Genomic DNA, 17,563 nt, shown 5'->3' on the forward strand with positions numbered 1-17,563 from the left:
CAGCCCTCCGAGTAGCTGGGACTATAGGCACCTGCCACCATGCCTGACTAATTTTTGTATTTTTAGTAGAGATGGGATTTTACTGTGTTGGCTAGGCTAATCTCAAACTTCTTTTTTTTTTTTGGAGACGGAGTCTTGCTCGTCGCCCAGGCTGGATAGAGTGCAGTGGCATGATCTTGGCTCACTGCAAGCTCCACCTCCGGGTTCAGGCCATTCTCCTGCCTCAGCCTCCCGAGTAGCTGGGGCTACAGAAGGCACCCACCACCACGCCTGGCTAATTTTTTGTATTTGTAGTAGAGACGGAGTTTTACCGTGTTAGCCAGGATGGTCTCGATCTCCTGACCCTGTGATCCGCCCATCTCGGCCTCCCAAAGTGCTGGGATGACAGACGTGAGCCACTGTGCCCAGCCTTGTGATCTCTTTTTAAGGACGCTAATTCCATTCATGAGTGCTCCACCGTCATGACCTGATCACCCCCAAAGGTCCGACATCCAAATGTGATACCATCATATTGAGGATTCCACCTATGAATTTTGGAGGGACAAAAGCACCCAGTGCCTAACACCAGCCATCCCTTGGTTTAGTGATGTGTGAACTGCTGGAACCTACTGCGGATGGTTAAAGTCCTTTCAGCACATCCATGGCTTTGGGCTTTACCCGAGGCTTGCAGCACAGGCCCTTACAGCCCCACGGTGTGTGGCTGTGATTTGGGTAATGCAACCAATACCTTTCCCTTGTGGCCAGACTTCACATGGTGTTTTCATCAAATGAGATGGGTCAACATCCAAAAAAGGCATTGAAAAGCATTTAAAGTCTCTATAAAATCTCCTCAAAGAGATGTCAGTGGAAAACCCCATTTGTGACTCTAGCAAAACTTTTAAGCAGCCTCTTTGCCTGACTCACTTCCGTTGTTGTCAGTCGCATAGCTGTCATCCCCAGGTCTCCAGCCTCATCCCTTCAACCTTATCACCCCTTCGAAGTTCAAATGCCAGCCGGGCGTGGTGACCCAGGCCTGTAATCGTAACACTTTGGGAGGCTGAGGTGAGTGGATCACTTGAGGTCAGGAGTTCAAGACCAGCCTGGCCAATATGGTGAAACCCCATGTCTACTAAAAATACAACAATTAGCCGGGTATGTGGCACACGCCTGCAGTCCCAGCTGCTCAGGAGGCTGAGGTAGGAGAATCACTTGAACCCAGGAGGCAGAGGTTGCAGTGAGCTGAGATCACGCCATTGCACTCCAGCCTGGGCAACAGAGTGAGACTCGGTCTCTCAAAAAAAAAAAAAAAAAAAAAATTGAAATGCTGCCAAAATTCAGCAGAACTAGCTTTTTTCTAGCCTCCTACAAACTCCGATATATTTGCTTGTCTTCTCTGCTTTTTCTAGCTGAAATCATTCAGCCTTTCAGGTTTCAGAAGAAAGCAAAGTAGACAAACAGAGACTCTGTTAGGAGGAAGGAGAATTCCTTAATTCAGAGTCCTATTTTGGTTCAACAAGTTCCTTCTGGAATAATTCTCTACAAGTTTTAGAGGACTTTTTTTTTTTTTTTTTTAAGATAGAATCTCACTCTGTCACCCAGGCTGGAGTGTAGTGGCGCGATCTCGGCTCACTGCAAGCTCCACTTCCTGGGTTCACGCCATTCTCCTGCCTCAGCCTCTCGAGTGGCTGGGACTACAGGCGCCCGCCACCACGCTTGGCTAACTTTTTGTATTTTTAGTAGAGACGGGGTTTCACCGTGTTAGCCAGGATGGTCTCGATTTCCTGACCTCGTGATCCACCCACCTCGGCCTCCCAAAGTGCTGGGATTACAGGTGTGAGCCACCGCGCCTGGCCAAGGGCTTCTTATGTAGTTTGGCGGTTAGAGCACCAAAAGAGACTCAATTAGCTACAGTCTATTTGTTAGCATAGAATCAAGAATTATTTCATCCCAACTGAATGTTCAACACATTTATCGAACTTGGCCTCTGTGCCTGCTATTGTTCTAGTTCTATTGATTTGCAGTAATCAATAAGTCAGATGAGGTGCCAGTGGTGTGCTGGAGCTGGCCTGGGCTGGCTTTTGAAAGCTGATGGTTAAATTTTCAGGAAAAATTGCGAACTGGTTAATGTCACATTGTTTGAAATTAGTCATGGTGGTAGTGTGTACACTGTGGAAATGGACAAATGAGGTAAGTCAGGGCCTTGGGTTTTTTGAGAACCTGTTGTTGAACATTTGACAGCACACCACCACAAGGTTCCCGCCCTCAAGAGACTTAAGTTCAAGTTGGGTACTTTATCAATAAGCAATTAATGTAAAATAATTCCAGATTGTGATTAGGCTTTGGAGGTAATGTGGTAATGAGTAAAAGGGGTGACAGGCTTTTTTAGGCAGTCCTCTCTGGGAAGGTGATATTGGAGTTGAGATCTGAAGTGTGAGAAGCTGACTGCTGTGTAAAGGGAAATGCATTTCGAGTAGAAAGACTGTTGGTTTGAGGGCCTCCAGGTGGGATGGACATCAATGTGTTCTAGGAATAGAAAATAGCCTTGGCGAGCCAAATGGAGAGAAATGCAGGGACAGAATGTGCCTTCCAGGCATATTAAGGACTTTAGATTTTTACCTTAGGAGCAGTGGGGAAAATTTTAAGGGTTTTAAGCAAATGAGGGATACGATCAGTTTTATTTTTTAAAAAGATCACTCTGGCCTGTCGCGGTGGCTCATGCCTGTAATCCCAGCACTTTGGGAGGGCGAGGTGGGCGGATCACCTGAAGTCAGGAGTTCAAGACCAGCCTGGCCAACATGGTGAAACCCCATCTCTACTAAAAATACAAAAATTAGCTAGGCGTGGTGGCATGCGTCTGTAGTCCCAGCTACTTGGGAGGCTGAGGCAGGAGAATTGCTGGAACCCTGGAGATGGAGGTTGCAGTGAGCCAGGATCGTGCTGCTGCACTCCAGCCTGGCTGACAGAGTAAGACTCTGTCTCAAAAAAATAAAAAGATAATAAAAAGATCACTCTGGTTGCTTGCAGAGAGTAAATTGGAGGAGGGAAAGGGTAGAGCAATCTTATAAGACAACTCTCAGTTCACATTGCCATGTATTATTGCCATGAAAGAGGAGATTTCAGAATTTTGGAAAACCCTTTATATTACGCTATAAAGATATAGGAAAAGATGGTAAACCTGACTGCGTAAAAAATTTACATTTCTGGCTGATTGTGGTGGCTCATGCCTGTAATCCCAGCACTTTGGGAGGCCGAGGCTGGTTGATCATCTGAGGTCAGGAGTTCGAGACCAGCCTGGCCAACATGGTGAAACCCCATCTTTTTTTCTTCCATCCTGAAAACATAAAAACCTACAAAGTAGACTTGAAACTTTACTAATATCTCACCATTTAATGATAACAAATATAAATATTTTAATGAGGCTTTTAAAATATATTTTCCTATGTATGTGTGTATAAATATGCATATGCATTATTAGTGATGTAGATTCAAATGAAAAAAAAGAGTATAAATTTCACCCAAATATCATAGTACTTTTTATAGCCTGCTCTTTTGCTCTCTCTCTCTCTTTTTTTTTAAATATATGGACAGAGGAAAGGGAGGGGAGAAAGAAAAGAAAAGGAAGGAAGGAAAGGAAAGGGAAGAAAAAGACATTTTGTTCATATGTTGTAGACATTTTTCATGTCCATAAATATAAAAAATAAGCATTAAACTGAAAAATATTTCATCGTATGTATATCCCAAAAGTTTCTTTTCAGTTAGTTCTGTATTATTGAACATCTCGACTATTTCAGAAATATTTTAATATAAACCACAATAATAAGGCTAGGCATGGTAGCTCACATCTGTAATCCCAGCATTTTGGGAGGCCGAGGCAGGCAGATCATTTGAGGTCAGGAGTTAGAGACCAGCCTGGCCAACATGGCAAAACCCTGTCTCTACTAAACAAACAAAAATTACCTGAGTGTGGTGGTGGGCGCCTGTAATCCCAGTTACTCTGGAGGCTGAAGCAGGAGAATCGCTTGAAACTGGGAGGTGGAGGTTGCAGTGAGCTGAGATCATGCCACTGCATTCCATCCTGGGCAACAGAACGAGACTCTATCCTTCTCCCCACAACCACCCCCCAAAAACAAACAAACAAAAAAACAAAAAACAGTAATGAGCATGCTTGTGCTTGCTTTTTTTTTTTTTTGAGACAGGGTCTCACTCTGTTGCCCAGGCTGGCAAGCAGTGGTGCAATCACAGCTTATTGCCACCTCGACTTCCTGGGCTCACGTGATCCTCCTATCTCAGCTTCCTGAGGAGCTGGGACTACAGGTGCTCACCACCACACCCTGCTATTTTTTTTTTTTTTTTTTTTGGTAGAAATAGTGTCTTGCCATGTTGCCCAGGTTGGAGGCTGGGCTTGAACTCCTGGGCTCAAGCAGTCCTCCCACTTTGGCTCCCAAAGTGCTGGGATTACAGGCGTGAGCCATCGGGCCCAGCTGTGCTTACATTTTTATCCAATTATGCAATTATCTCCTTAGGGTGAATCCCTAGAAATTGGATCGGTAGGTGAAGGGGTCTGCTCGCTTTCATTTTGGTACATTGTGTTCAAGTCCTCCCGGGCGAGTTGTGCCAGTGCCTGAGAGCCTTGCTGCTTCACATATCTGCCACAGATGTTAGTCTTTCCTCTTTGCCAATCTCACTGGCAATAAATGATACCTCTTGATTATTGTAATTAGTGTTTCTTTTATTAGGAATGGTACTGAATGTTCTTATTCATATTTTAATTGGGCAATTTATCTTTTTTTTTAGCTTGCCCACTCAGGTACTTGCCCATTTTTCAATTCAGTCTTTAAAACATGAATCTGTAAGAGCCTCTGATAAATGTGTATGTATATAAATGTGTGTGCGGGTGGGTGTGTCTATAAAGGATTTTTAACAATTTTTCTGGCATATCACAAATATTCCGCATTTGGCAATTACGTTGCAGAGTTTTTTTATTTGTCTTTCATTCTTGTTCATGTTCTTCTTTTTCTGTGCCGGGTTCATAGACACTCCAATGTATCAGTATTTCTTCTCTATATTTCTGGAGTCTGCATTTAGGATTATAAAAACACACACCTCAGGCCGGGCGCAGTGGCTCAAGCCTGTAATCCCAGCACTTTGGGAGGCCGAGACGGGCGGATCACAAGGTCAGGAGATCGAGACCATCCTGGCTAACACGGTGAAACCCCTGCCTCTACTAAAAATACAAAACTAGCCGGGCGAGGTGGCGGGCTTCGTAGTCCCAGCTACCGAGGCTGAGGCAGGAGAATGCATGCGAACCCAGGAGGCGGAGCTTGCAGTGAGCCGAGATCCGTCACTGCACTCCAGCCTGCGGCAGAGCGAGACCGCCTCAAAAAAAAAAAAAAATAAAAAAAAAAATAAAATTAAAAATAAAAACACACACCTCTTTCTTCCAGGCCTTCTATGGCATTTTCTTTTTGAGAGTGGGCAAAGCTGGAGGTACACTTTTTTTTTTTTTTTTGAGACGGAGTCTCGGCTTGTCACCCAGGCTGGAGTGCAGTGGCCAGATCTCAGCTCACTGCAAGCTCCTCGGCCCCGGTTTAGCCATTCTCCTGGCTCAGCCTTCCGAGTAGCTGGGACTACAGGCTACCACTACCAGCTAGTTTTTGTATTTTTAGTAGAGACGGGTTTCACCATATTAGCCAGGATGGTCTGACCTCTGACCTCGGGTGGATCCGGCCTGCCTCGTGCCTCCCAAAGTGCTGGGATTACAGGCTTGAGCCACCGCTACCGGCCGGAGTGTACACTTTTAATTGAAGTATAACAGACACGTGGAAGTGCCTACATCATACGTGGTCCAACTTTACTCACATTTCACAAAGTGAATGCAACCTAGACTCTGACCCAGATATCCCTGCTGTGCCCTCTTCAAGCCATGGGCTTCATTGAGGCGCGGGAGGTGCAGTGCCGAAACAGCTACACTTCCTCGATGGCAAGTCGGGTTGTTCCAACACGCATGTAATGAAAAATCCATTTGCTGTTCCAACACGACATGTATTGAAAATCCGCTTTGTACTCACAGGTCAGAAATGTCTGTTTGCTTGCACCCCACAATTGGCCTATTTCTAGCTCAAGTATTTTCGGCCCATTGATCCATCTGCTTTGTCACTGATTTGAAAGTTCTTTTTTTATTACTCTAATGAGATTTATACACATTTTTTAAACTGGCTGTTCAAAACCTACTTCATTGCTCTTTTTCAGAATACTTAGTAACATCGCCCAAATCCTATTAACTTTTTCATTGTTAATGTTTTCAGTGTATTGGCTAATAGAGGAAAATTGACTTTTTCTTACAGCTTGTCTACTTGTCCAAGAACGCGTTTGTCGCTTCTCTTTGTTCACAATCTTTCCTCCTATATCTTGCTGGGATTTTTATTGTTTTCTTCAAATAGATCCTGTGTGTCTTGCTGTGTTTATTCCTAGGCATCTTATGGCATTTTGTTGTTATTAGGAATGGATTATTTTCTTTCATTATAACTTCTATTTTTAACATTCTAAATAGTTATCTAAATACAGATATTAATGTATTCAGTAAAGTTGGTTGTTTAAAAATCATTATTAAAAAATCCATTCCAAATAGTTATCTAAATACAGATATCTAAATACAGATAACTATTTGGAATTTGGATTTTTAAATATTGATTTTTAAAACAGCCAGCTTACTGAATGCATTCCTAATACTTTCTCATTTGAGTTTCTTGAGTTTTTGCCTATAATGGTAGCCCTTCTGTGATTTCTATCTATCCCTTGATGCTGAATGCTTCCAATCAGCATTTAATGTGCTTCTGGTTCCACAGCTTCAAGCTGTAAAATCAACTCTGTTCACTATTGCTTTTCTCCTTCCAGCTAAACTCCTTGTGCTGTGCCTTTCCCGCTTCATTTCCCTGCCTTCCACCACCTTTCACCTCTCTAATCTGGCTGTAGCCATCTCTGCTCCACCAAAATCATTCTTGGTAAGGTCTCCAGTGACCTCCTGCGGTTCTAGGTTCAAAGGCCGCCTTTAATCCCTCATCCCTCCTGACCTTTGACTCCATCAAAGTACGGACTGCTAGCCATGCCTCCCTCTAGCATCCCGTGTTCCCCTCTGGGTGGCTCCTCACTTGCACCCCCCTGTGGCTCTCCTCTGACCTCTGTGGCTGCTGCTTTCCCATCTCTTTGTGACTTGTCTTCCTCTACTCTTCCTTTTGTTGTGGATTTCTTATTGCTCAATATTAGAACCTTATAGTTTCTTATTTCACTCTCCACTGAGATGATATCATCCATTTTATTACTTTAGTTACCAATGACTTACTCATGAATCCCAAACTTCTCTCTCTAGACAAGGCCTTGCTTCCCGCTCCAGATTCATCCACCTGATCACCTCCCCAGCATTTTCACCTGGATGTCTCAAAAGCATCTTAAACCCAGCATGTTTGAAATTAAACTCCTGACATCTCTCCCCGAACCCGTCTGGCCTCCCTGCTGTGAGCTCTTATGGCACCTAGAGCTTTTCCTTCATATCACTTATTGTAGTGAGAGAGGAGAATGGAAAACAAACAAACAAACAAAAAAAACAGTTAAGCAGACAGTTAAGGCAAGTCCTCCGTAGAATTCTATTTTTTGTTTGTTTTTTGGAAACAGAGTCTAGCTCTGTCACCCAGGTTGGAGCGCAACGGTGCGATCCCAGCTCACTGCAACCTCTGCCTCCCAGGTTCAAGCGATTCTCCTGCCTCAGCCTCCTGAATAGCTGGGATTACAGGCATCTGCCACCACGCCTGGCTCATTTTTGTATTTTTAGTAAAGACAGGGTTTTACCATGTTGGCCAGGCTGGTCTCGACCTCCTGACCTCAGGTAATCCACCTGCGTCGGCCTCCCAAAGTGCTGGGATTACAGGCGAGAGCCACTGTGCCCGGCCTGTAGAATTCTTTTAAATAGAGAAACAGCCTGAAAAATCAAGCTGTAGCTGCACAGAGAAGGGAGCAAGGCCCAATGGAGAAATGCCTTTGTTCTTTGTGTAATGAGCAGGCTCCTGGGAAAACATTTCCTCCACTTCCACAGACATGTCCACGGTGGGCTATGTGGGAACTTGCACAGAAGGGAGGCTTGCCTGAGACATGCCCACAGCTACACAGATAAGGGCAGTTACACAAGTAGCTACACAGATAAGGGAAGTTACACAGGCATGGAAGTTTCTTATAAAAGCTTTTGTATTCAACTGAAAAAATGGCGATCCTCTTCTGGGTCCCCTCTCCACAGTGGAGAGCTTTCCTCTTCCGCTTAATAACTTTCTCTCCAACCTCACCCTTGGTGTCCACACTCCGTAATTTTCTTGGTCATGAGACAAGAACTCCAGGTAATACCTCAGACAACAAGACGGCAACAATATTGTAATTGCCCGTCTCTTCCAATAGACTTTACTCCCCGTGAGGACCAGGATGTGTGCATAGTTTGCTAATTTTTGTGTTCCTTGCTCCTACTATACATAATACCTCTTACTTGAGTGACCTGGTGCTCAAAACATTTTGCGAATGATTTCTAATTGGCTATTTTTTAAAACATTTATTTGTATTCAACTATTTTACTGAAATACGAATTTCAGTCTTTAGAGAAGCAGATGCAAGGGGTTGATTGGAAAACACCTGAAGGCAGCCAGAGTGGTGAGGGAGAGCCCTGGGACTGCGATGCTGGGTGGCCAGCAAGGACTCCCACTCAGCAAGAGCCTTTGCCTCAGCTGATGAACTATTGAGATTTATTTGACAGTATTTGTCATTTTTGAATCACTACTCATAAATGGATGGTGACTGGGACTGTTTGCGGATATGTGTTTTATCTTGTTAGGTTCCGGAATGACTGTCATTCCATTTTTTTTTTTTTTTTTTTTTTCCCAGGCTGGAGTGCAGTGGTGCGATCTCGGCTCACTGCAACTTCCACCTCCTGGGTTCAAGTGATTCTCCTGCCTCAGCCTCCCAAATAGCTGGGATTATAGGCGCCTGCGACCACGCTCGGCTAATTTTTGTATTTTTAGTAGAGACCGGGTTTCACTGTGTTGGCCAGGCTGGTCTCAAGCTCCTGACCTCAGGTGATCCATCCGCCTTGGCTTCCCAAAGTGCTAGGATTACAGGCGTGAGCCAGCACGCCTGGCCTTCATTCTACTCTTATTAAAAAGACATGGGAAGATTTTCTTTTCTCTTTAGACTCTGTTCCTTGGAGGTTTGAAAGAGCTGTCTGTGAAAGAGGGAATCCTGGCACTTTGGAGAATGTGGTTCTTTGGTCCTTCTGTTTCTTCTTTGGTTGTTTCTCTTAGTTTTATCTTTTTTTTTTAAGTAAATGTCAGGAAACATTTTTACTGAATCCTCCACTCAAATTTATTAGCATTGAACTTTGGGGACAATTCTCTTCTGGTTCTTTGCCTTTCCTCTATATTAGCGATGATTTTCTCTTTCACATCTTTTTTTTGTTTATTTTTTAGAGATGGGGTATTATTGTGTTGGCCAGGCTGGTCTTGCACTCCTGGCCTCAGATGATCCTCCCATCTGTGCCTCCCAAAGTGCTGGGATTACAAGTATGTGCCACTACACCCAATCTTCTTTCACATCCTTAATGCCATGATTTTTTACTTTAATTTCTAACTAGGTTTATTTTTTCCTAAAATAAAATATTTCCTGCATCAATTTATCAACCCCACTTATTTCTATTTTCCAATGTATTCATTTAAGCTTTTGTTTTTATTTCTGTTGCACTAATTTCTTAGGTTTATTAACTTTAACTTCTTGAATTGGAAGAATAGTTCATTGTTTTTCATTATTTCTTATATTAACTTTTTTTTTTTTAGACAAAGTTTCTGTCTGTTGCCCAGGCTGTAGTGTAATGGCACAATCTTGGCTCACTGCACCCTCTGCCTCCCAGGTTCAACAGACTCTCCTGCCTCAGTCTCCCAAGTAGCTGGGATTACAGGTGTCTGCCACCTCACCTGGCTAACTTTTTTTGTATTTTTAGTAGAGATGGGGTTTCACCATGTTAGCCAGGCTGGTCTCGAACTTCTGACGTCAGGTGATCCTCCCACCTTGGCCTCCCAAAGTGCTGGGATTACAGGTGTGAGCCACCGTGCCCAGCCTACTGTATTAACATATTTAATATTAACAAAGTTTACAGTCATTTATATTGTTTTCTGAATATAAAAATATGCTTGTTGTAGAGCTTCAAACATAGAAGTATGTAACTGAATATCATCAAAATTAAGACTGTTGACCAGACATGGTGGCTTACGCCTATACTCCCAGTGCTTCAGGAGGTCAAAGTGGGAGGATTGCTTGATCCTAGGAGTTTGAGACTAGCCTGAGCAACGTAGTGGGACCCCATGTCTACAAAAAATAAAAAATTAGCTGGGTGTGGTGGCACATGCCTATAGTCTGAGCTACTTGGGAGGCTGAGGTGAGAGGATCACTTGAGTCCAGGAGGTCAAGGCTGCAGTTAGTCGTGACCACACCACTGCACTCACTCAGCTTGGGCAACAGAGTGAGACCCTGTCTCAACGAAAAAAAAAAAAAAAAAAAAAGAATAAAGAAATTAAGGTTTTTGAGATAGAAATAATTTTATAAAGGTTTATCGAAAGCCAAATGTGATGACCACAAAGTTGGGTGTTCTGGAGTCTGTCACAAGGAGAAAGGTTTTTACAGGAAAGTTTAGAAGAAGAGAAGGAGGTCTTTCACATCAGCGTTTTCCTCTTTTCATTGGAGGGTATAATACAGAGGTTACATTCATTAGCTGCAGACTACAACATATAGGCTATAAAGATCTATGTGCAAGATAGTAAAATTTCATGCTTCAGCTAATCTTTTAGACAGAGTTTCACTCTGTCACCAAGGCTGAAGTGCAGTGGTGCAGTCTCCGTTCACTGCAACCTCCGCCTCCCAGGTTCCAGCAATTCTTGTGCCTCAGCCTCCTGAGTAGCTGGGACCACAAGTGCGTGCCACCGTGCCCAGCTAATTTTTTTTATTAGTAGAGAAGGAGTTTCACCATGTTGGCCAGGCTGGTCTCAAACTCCTGGGCTGAATTGATCCACCTGCCTCAGCCTCCCAAAGTGCTGGGATTAGAGGCGTGAGCCACCGCACACAGCCTGCTTTAGCTAATCTTAAAATACATCTGCCCCCTATTAAGTGTCAGCAGGTTATACATTGATCAGTACATCAACAGTGTGAGGAAATTACCGTAAGATTCTTTACTTCGAGACAGAAAGGCACCATCAAATCACAAGACCCCCCCAAAATGGATTAATTTGGAAGCCTGCTTGTTTCTAAACTGTCAAATGTGACCTGTAAGTTATAAGAAAGGGAAAATTATCTGTAATTTACTACCAGAGATAATCACTGTTTGTAGTTCTGGCTATATTTTTCCAGATGCTTTCGTATACATATATTTTGTCTCTCTGGGCATGTCTATGTGTGTTCCAGTCATATTTGTGTATATGTGGATATGTATGTATATATAGATGTATGTTTTATATACATGTTATATGTATTATATATAGATGCTTGTGTATCTGTAGATATATTTACTTCCATGAATATCTGTATATCTATCTAGATGTATCTGCGTTATGGTGACCTGCAGAGGCAGATGGATAACCCCCTTTTCAAAGTTTGGTTCAGTTGTTGAGACTGATGATGACACACACACACACACACCAAGAGGGCATAAAAATGTTTCTTACCTTATTTTACAAAATTGAGGTCCTGGGAGAGTAGGACAGACCTCTCAAGTAGGTCAGAAATGGCCTGAGAGAGCAAGGGAAGGGGACTGTGGTTAGGGTGGAACCGTGGTGAGGGTGCCTATGCAAGGGCAGGGGCTTTTGTGGTTTAAATCTCCTGCTAGCACCAAAGAAAGGAGCACTCAGCCTTTCTCATAAGCTTGTCGAGATGTGGAACACAAAAGAAAGGGGGAGGAGTGAGGCTTAAAGGCCATCAGCAAATGTCAGATGGAGTCAGATGCCTCTTTACAGTGTATAGTTACATCTGTGTGAATATATATGTAGATATGTCTGTGTATAAACACACACACATCTATCTATCTGTCTGTCTGTCTGTCTATCTATCTATCTATCTATCTATCTATCTATCTATCTATCTATCTATCTATGGCAACTGCCTTTTCTCACTAATAATCTTATGTCAGTACATGTAGATTACCCTCATTCTTTTAAGTAGGTGCATAGATTTCTCTGGCATGGATGTGCCGTAATTAGATAGCCATCACCTTGTCAATGAATACATTGTTTCCATTTTATTTTTTTCTGCTATTTACAAGCAATGGGAAACTGAACGTCGTGCACAACAGGCCTTTATTCCTGTCCACATGCAACTATTTTTTCCAAAAAATGGGGTCTTGCTTTGTTGCCCAGGCTGCAGAGGCTATTCACAGGAGTGATCGTGGCTCACTGTAGCCTCACACTTTGGGTTCAAATGATCGTCCCACCTCAGCCTTCAAATATCTGGGACTATAAGCTTGCACTACCATACCCAGCTTATATGCAACTATTTTAATCACTTAACATATAGTTATTGAGCCCTTTTATGTTCCAGACACTTTAAAATAGTCAAGGTCTGATTCTTTGAAGTTACATACTAGTGGAGAATGGACAAGGGATGAACAGTCGGGTAATACATCAGATGTGATTAACGCTACGAAAAGATAAAACAGGGAAAGGAGCTAGTGATGAGGTGGTTAGAGAGAGCTTCTACAATAGGGCAGAGACACATGGGAAGTAAGGCAGTGACTTAGGAGCATGTTGGAGGGGAAAAGCAGAATTCTGTAGAAAAAGTCTATTGAATAATTTCTAGGTCCAAAGAATGTACATTTAAAGGTGGATGACCAATCTTATCAAATTATGTATTATATTTTTTAAAATGTATGCACTTCTTAGTATAACAATTTATTAGAAACACATTCTTTTTTTCTCCCCTACATTTTCCCATTTTCCCCTACCCCGGTAATCGTTTTATTCTATGTATCTGATTTTTTTTTATTTTTTGATTTTTTTAGATTCCACATGTAAGACAGATCATGCAGTATTTGTCTGTTTGTGCCTGGATTATTATTATTATTAGTTTTTAGAATAATTGTTGCAAATGGCATTTCCTTCTTTTTTTTCTTTTTGAGACAGAGTCTTGCTGTGTCACCAGGCTGGAGTGCAGTGGTGCGATCTCGGCTCACTGCAACCTTCGCCTCCTGGGTTCAAGCAATTCTCCTGCTTCAGCCTCCTGAGTAGCTGGGACTACAGGCAAGCGCCACGACGCCCGGCTAATTTTTGTACTTTTAGTAGCGATGGGGTTTCACCATGTTGGCCAGGGTGGTCTCGATCTCTTGACCTCGTGATCCGCCCGCCTCAGCCTCCCAAAGTGCTGGGATTACAGGTGTCAGCCACCGCGCCCGGCCCATTTCCTTCTTTTTTAAGGCCGACTCTTCTTTCATTGCATGTATATATCACACTTTATTCATCTGTTGGTGGACACATGAGTTTTTTCCATATTTTGGCTACTGTGTAATGCTGCAGTGAGCATTTGCGGTGGGAGGGCAGATATCTTTCCAAGGTGGTGATTTTATTTTCTTAGGGTGTGTATCCAGCAGAGGGATTGCTGAATCGTCTGGTAGTACTACCTTTAACTTCCTTAGAAATAGCAATAGGATTTTCCATAGTGGCTTCATACTGATAGTGGGTTTCCTTTCTCTACATTCTCGCCAAAGCTTATCTTGTCTTTGTGATAGACATGTGTGAGGTGATATATCTCACTGTGGTTTTGATTTTCATTTTCCTGATGATCAGTGAGGTTGAGCACATTTTCATATACCTCTTGGCCATTTGTATGGCTTCTTTGGAGAAATGACTATTCAGGTCTATAAACACATTGTTAAACACATTGTTAAAGCATCCATTTGTTTTCATCATCACCAAAAGGGATAGCATTTTTGTTTTCTTTTGAGACAGTGTCTCACTCTGTCACTGAGACTGGAATGCAATGGCAAAATCATGGCTCATTACAGTCTCAAACTTCTGGGCTCCAGCGATCCTTCCACCTCAGCCTTCTGAGTAGCTGAGAGTACAGGTGTGTGCTGCTGTGTCTGACTGATTTTTTTATTATGTGTAGAGACAGGGTCTCCCTGCGTTGCCCAGGCTGGTCATGAACTCCTGGGCTCTAGCTAGAGATCCTCCCACCTCAGCCGCCCAAAGCTCTGCAGTTACAGGTGTGAGCCACTGTGCCTGGCCAGGGATAGCGAGTTTTTAAACCTTTTTCAATCTGGTGAACGATAAATTATATCTTGTCTTAATTTGCACGTTCATTATTAATCAATTTCAGCAGCTTTCATTTACTATCTTTTTATATTTTATTAAATTTTTAATGTAATTTGCAATTTTTCTACAGGCTGTTAGCCATGTGTCATCATACTACAGATGTTTTTACATTGTTTCTAATTTGGTTTTACGATCAAGTTTTTTGGCAAACAAAATATTAATTTGTATGTAGTCAATTTACCAATTATTTTCACTTAAGGTGTTTGTTTTCTGTCAGGCTTCAGTGGCCTTCATCACTTGTTCATATTTCTGCAAATATTTATAAAAATTGAAAGTTCAGAGGCTTTCAGTGTTTCATCTAACTTTAAATTGATTTTTTTCCTTTTCTTTTTTTTTTTTTTTTTTTTTTTTTTGAGACGGAGTCTCGCTCCATCATCCAGGCTGGAGTTCAGTGGCGTGATCTCAGCTCACTGCAACCTCTGCCTCCCGGGTTCAAGCAATTCTTCTGTCTCAGCCTCCTGAGTAGCTGGGACTACAGGTGTGCACCACCATGCTTGGCTAATTTTTGTACTTTTAGTAGAGATGGGGTTTCACCTTGTTGGTCAGGCTGGTCTCAAACTCCTGACCTCAGGTGATCCACCCACCTTGGCCTCCCAAAGTGCTGCGATTACAGGCATGAACCACCGCGCCCAGCAAATTGATTTTTTCATAATTTATTTATACACAAGGCCTGAAGTAAGGATCTAGCTTTAAAAAGCAACAAAACAATGCCTAGCTGGCTGCTCTGAGGCCATCAGTCATCCTTGTCTGTCTCCCCTCAAATGATTAAACATGTCCCTGTTATATAATAAACCAAATGCCCATAGATGTTTGGATCTATTTTGTGACTCACTGCTTTACTGATCTCTTTATTCCAGCACCAACGCTACACTGCTAATGACTGCACTTTAATTTCTCCTAGGTAAATAACCCCTCCGACTCCCTGTACCTCCACATGTTTTCAGAAGTTGCCTAATTTTTATATGTTAATTCTTTTCAAATTAACTTTACTACATAAGGAATCCAGTTTATTTAAAAAGTTTGTGGTAATTTGTCTTTTGACATTTCTGTATCTCTTATTATTATTATTTTTTGGAGACGGATCCCGCTAGGTTGGAGTACAATTATAGGGACTCTTCTCAGGTACAATTATACAACACTGCAGCCTCTAACTCCTGGCCTTAAGTGGTCCTTCTGCCTTAACCTCCCAAGTGTCTGGGACTGCAGGTGCGTGCTACTCTGCCCAGCCAAGTTAACTTTAGAATTCGTGTTTTTTCAAAATCCTGTTGGCATTTTAATTTCTATTAGAATTACAGATTGTTTTGGTGAAGATTATATTTTTATAAGATTGTATTATCCTAAGAACTGAAATAGATTTTTTGTGTATTTAGTAGTTATAATTTTCTTATACATTTCTTGTTAAGTTTAATCCTAAGTATTCTGTTTTTGTTCCTATTAGCTCTGTCCTATAAATTTAACATGTTGTGTTTTCATTCCATTCCATGTATTTTTAATTTTTCTTGAGACTTCTTTAGTGCGTGGATTACACAGAAGTGTTTGGAGATTTTGCTGTTACCTGTTCTTAGCTTGACATCCTTTTAGGACTAGAACACACTCTCTGATTTCAATTCTTTTAAATCTGTTGAGGTTCATTTTAGGGCCCTGGATATGGCTTATCTTGGTGAACGTTAAGTGGGCACCTGAACAGAAGATATATTCTGCTGTTATAGGGTGTACTGTCCTACAAGTGTCAGTTAGATCCCATTGTTTGATGGTGTCATAAAGTTCTATGCTGATTTGCTATCTAATAGTTCTATCAATTGTTGAGGTAGGAGTATTAAAGTCTCCAACTATTCATGGATGTCTATTTTTCCTTTTATTTCTAACAGTTTTGCTGAATGTATTTTGAAGCTCTTTTGTTTGATGTATAACCTTTAGTATAGCTACGTCTTCTTGGTGGATTGAGCCTTGTGTCATTATATAATGTCTCTCTATCCCTAGTCTGGGTTGCTTTTTAGAAGAAGAGATTAACAACAGATCTCTTTACTTTTGATATAGTAAATCTGGAGTGGTCTCTGAAAATCTGCATTTTAACAAATTTCCAAGATTATTTTTATAATCAGGTATTACTCAGAGTTCTTGCTTACAAACAATAGAAACTGACTTTAGTAAACTTAGGTAGAATTTATCAAAAAAATATCTGGTAACATCTAGTGGATTGTTGAGTCTTGTTACGAAGCTTCAGGGAAGCCAGAACGCAGTTACTCTCCCTGACCGTGACTGCTGGAGCGCAGGTAGGTGACCCAAACTCAACTCATCTGGGTCTCACACTACCCAGGACTTTAAATGTGGTATAAGGATATAAAGTGGGGATAGTTTAGGATTCGTTCTGGTGGTGGCTAGAATTTTGGTGTCCAGTAATAGAAGTAGCAATAATGACAGAATCTAGACACGTGCCTAATTATGGCATGATCTGATCTTAGCTCAGACTGCCTGGCCTTTTGGTTTCTATCCCTTTTCTGAGCTTGCTTCCGAGACTTCCAGCAGTAAACACGCGTACACACACACACACACACACACACACACACGTTATACAAACTCCTGTTTGGGGAAAATTGTAATTTTGGGAGAAAAATCAGCATAGTACCTATAACTTGCTAGGGCAATTGCAAAATAATTAGTGAGATCGATGTTGTGGGTTCTGTTTGCACGGTGAGTGGAATTATTTAGTGTTTTGGAAGGCAGCAGCCCTGAAACACAGGAGGTATACTCCCAAATTGTGTATCATAAGGGAACCTAAGTGGTGGTGGTACCACCAGGCTGTGTGTCAGGATCTGTATGTGACTTTGGACAAGTAGTTACTGAGACTAGTCACTTAGTCTAGGCTCATCTGTAAAGGGAAGAAATTGTATTCAGCCAGATAGTTTCTAGGCCATTCTAAATTATAATATGTTATTCTATGATTCTAGAGAGCTTTGCTGTTGGTTAACCACTTCATACTTTACTGTTGTTGTGAGATTCATGGAGAACTACCAAGAACACAGACCAAGAGAAACTGAAGTATGAGATGGAGTATCTGAATTAGCCAGTATCTGCATGAAAAATCCAGGCCAAAGCGTGTGTTCAGATGGACAGAAACCCAGTTACTGTGGAAAAATTGACACCAAAGAGTTCTGGTGTCACACAAGGCTTGTCACACAACTCCATAACCAGAGACAAGACACATTAGC

The 17,563-nt window shown here is 42.0% G+C and overlaps 1 protein-coding gene across 9 annotated transcripts in view; it reads left to right on the top strand.

Moving 5' to 3' along the window:
- Nucleotides 1-17,563, top strand: part of SVOPL (SVOP like) — a 75,377-nt gene that overhangs the window by 51,922 nt on the left and 5,892 nt on the right. The gene's annotated exons all lie outside the window — the stretch shown is intronic.

This window comes from Papio anubis, chromosome 4, assembly GCF_008728515.1.
Source record: "Papio anubis isolate 15944 chromosome 4, Panubis1.0, whole genome shotgun sequence".
Taxonomy (NCBI): domain Eukaryota; kingdom Metazoa; phylum Chordata; class Mammalia; order Primates; family Cercopithecidae; genus Papio; species Papio anubis.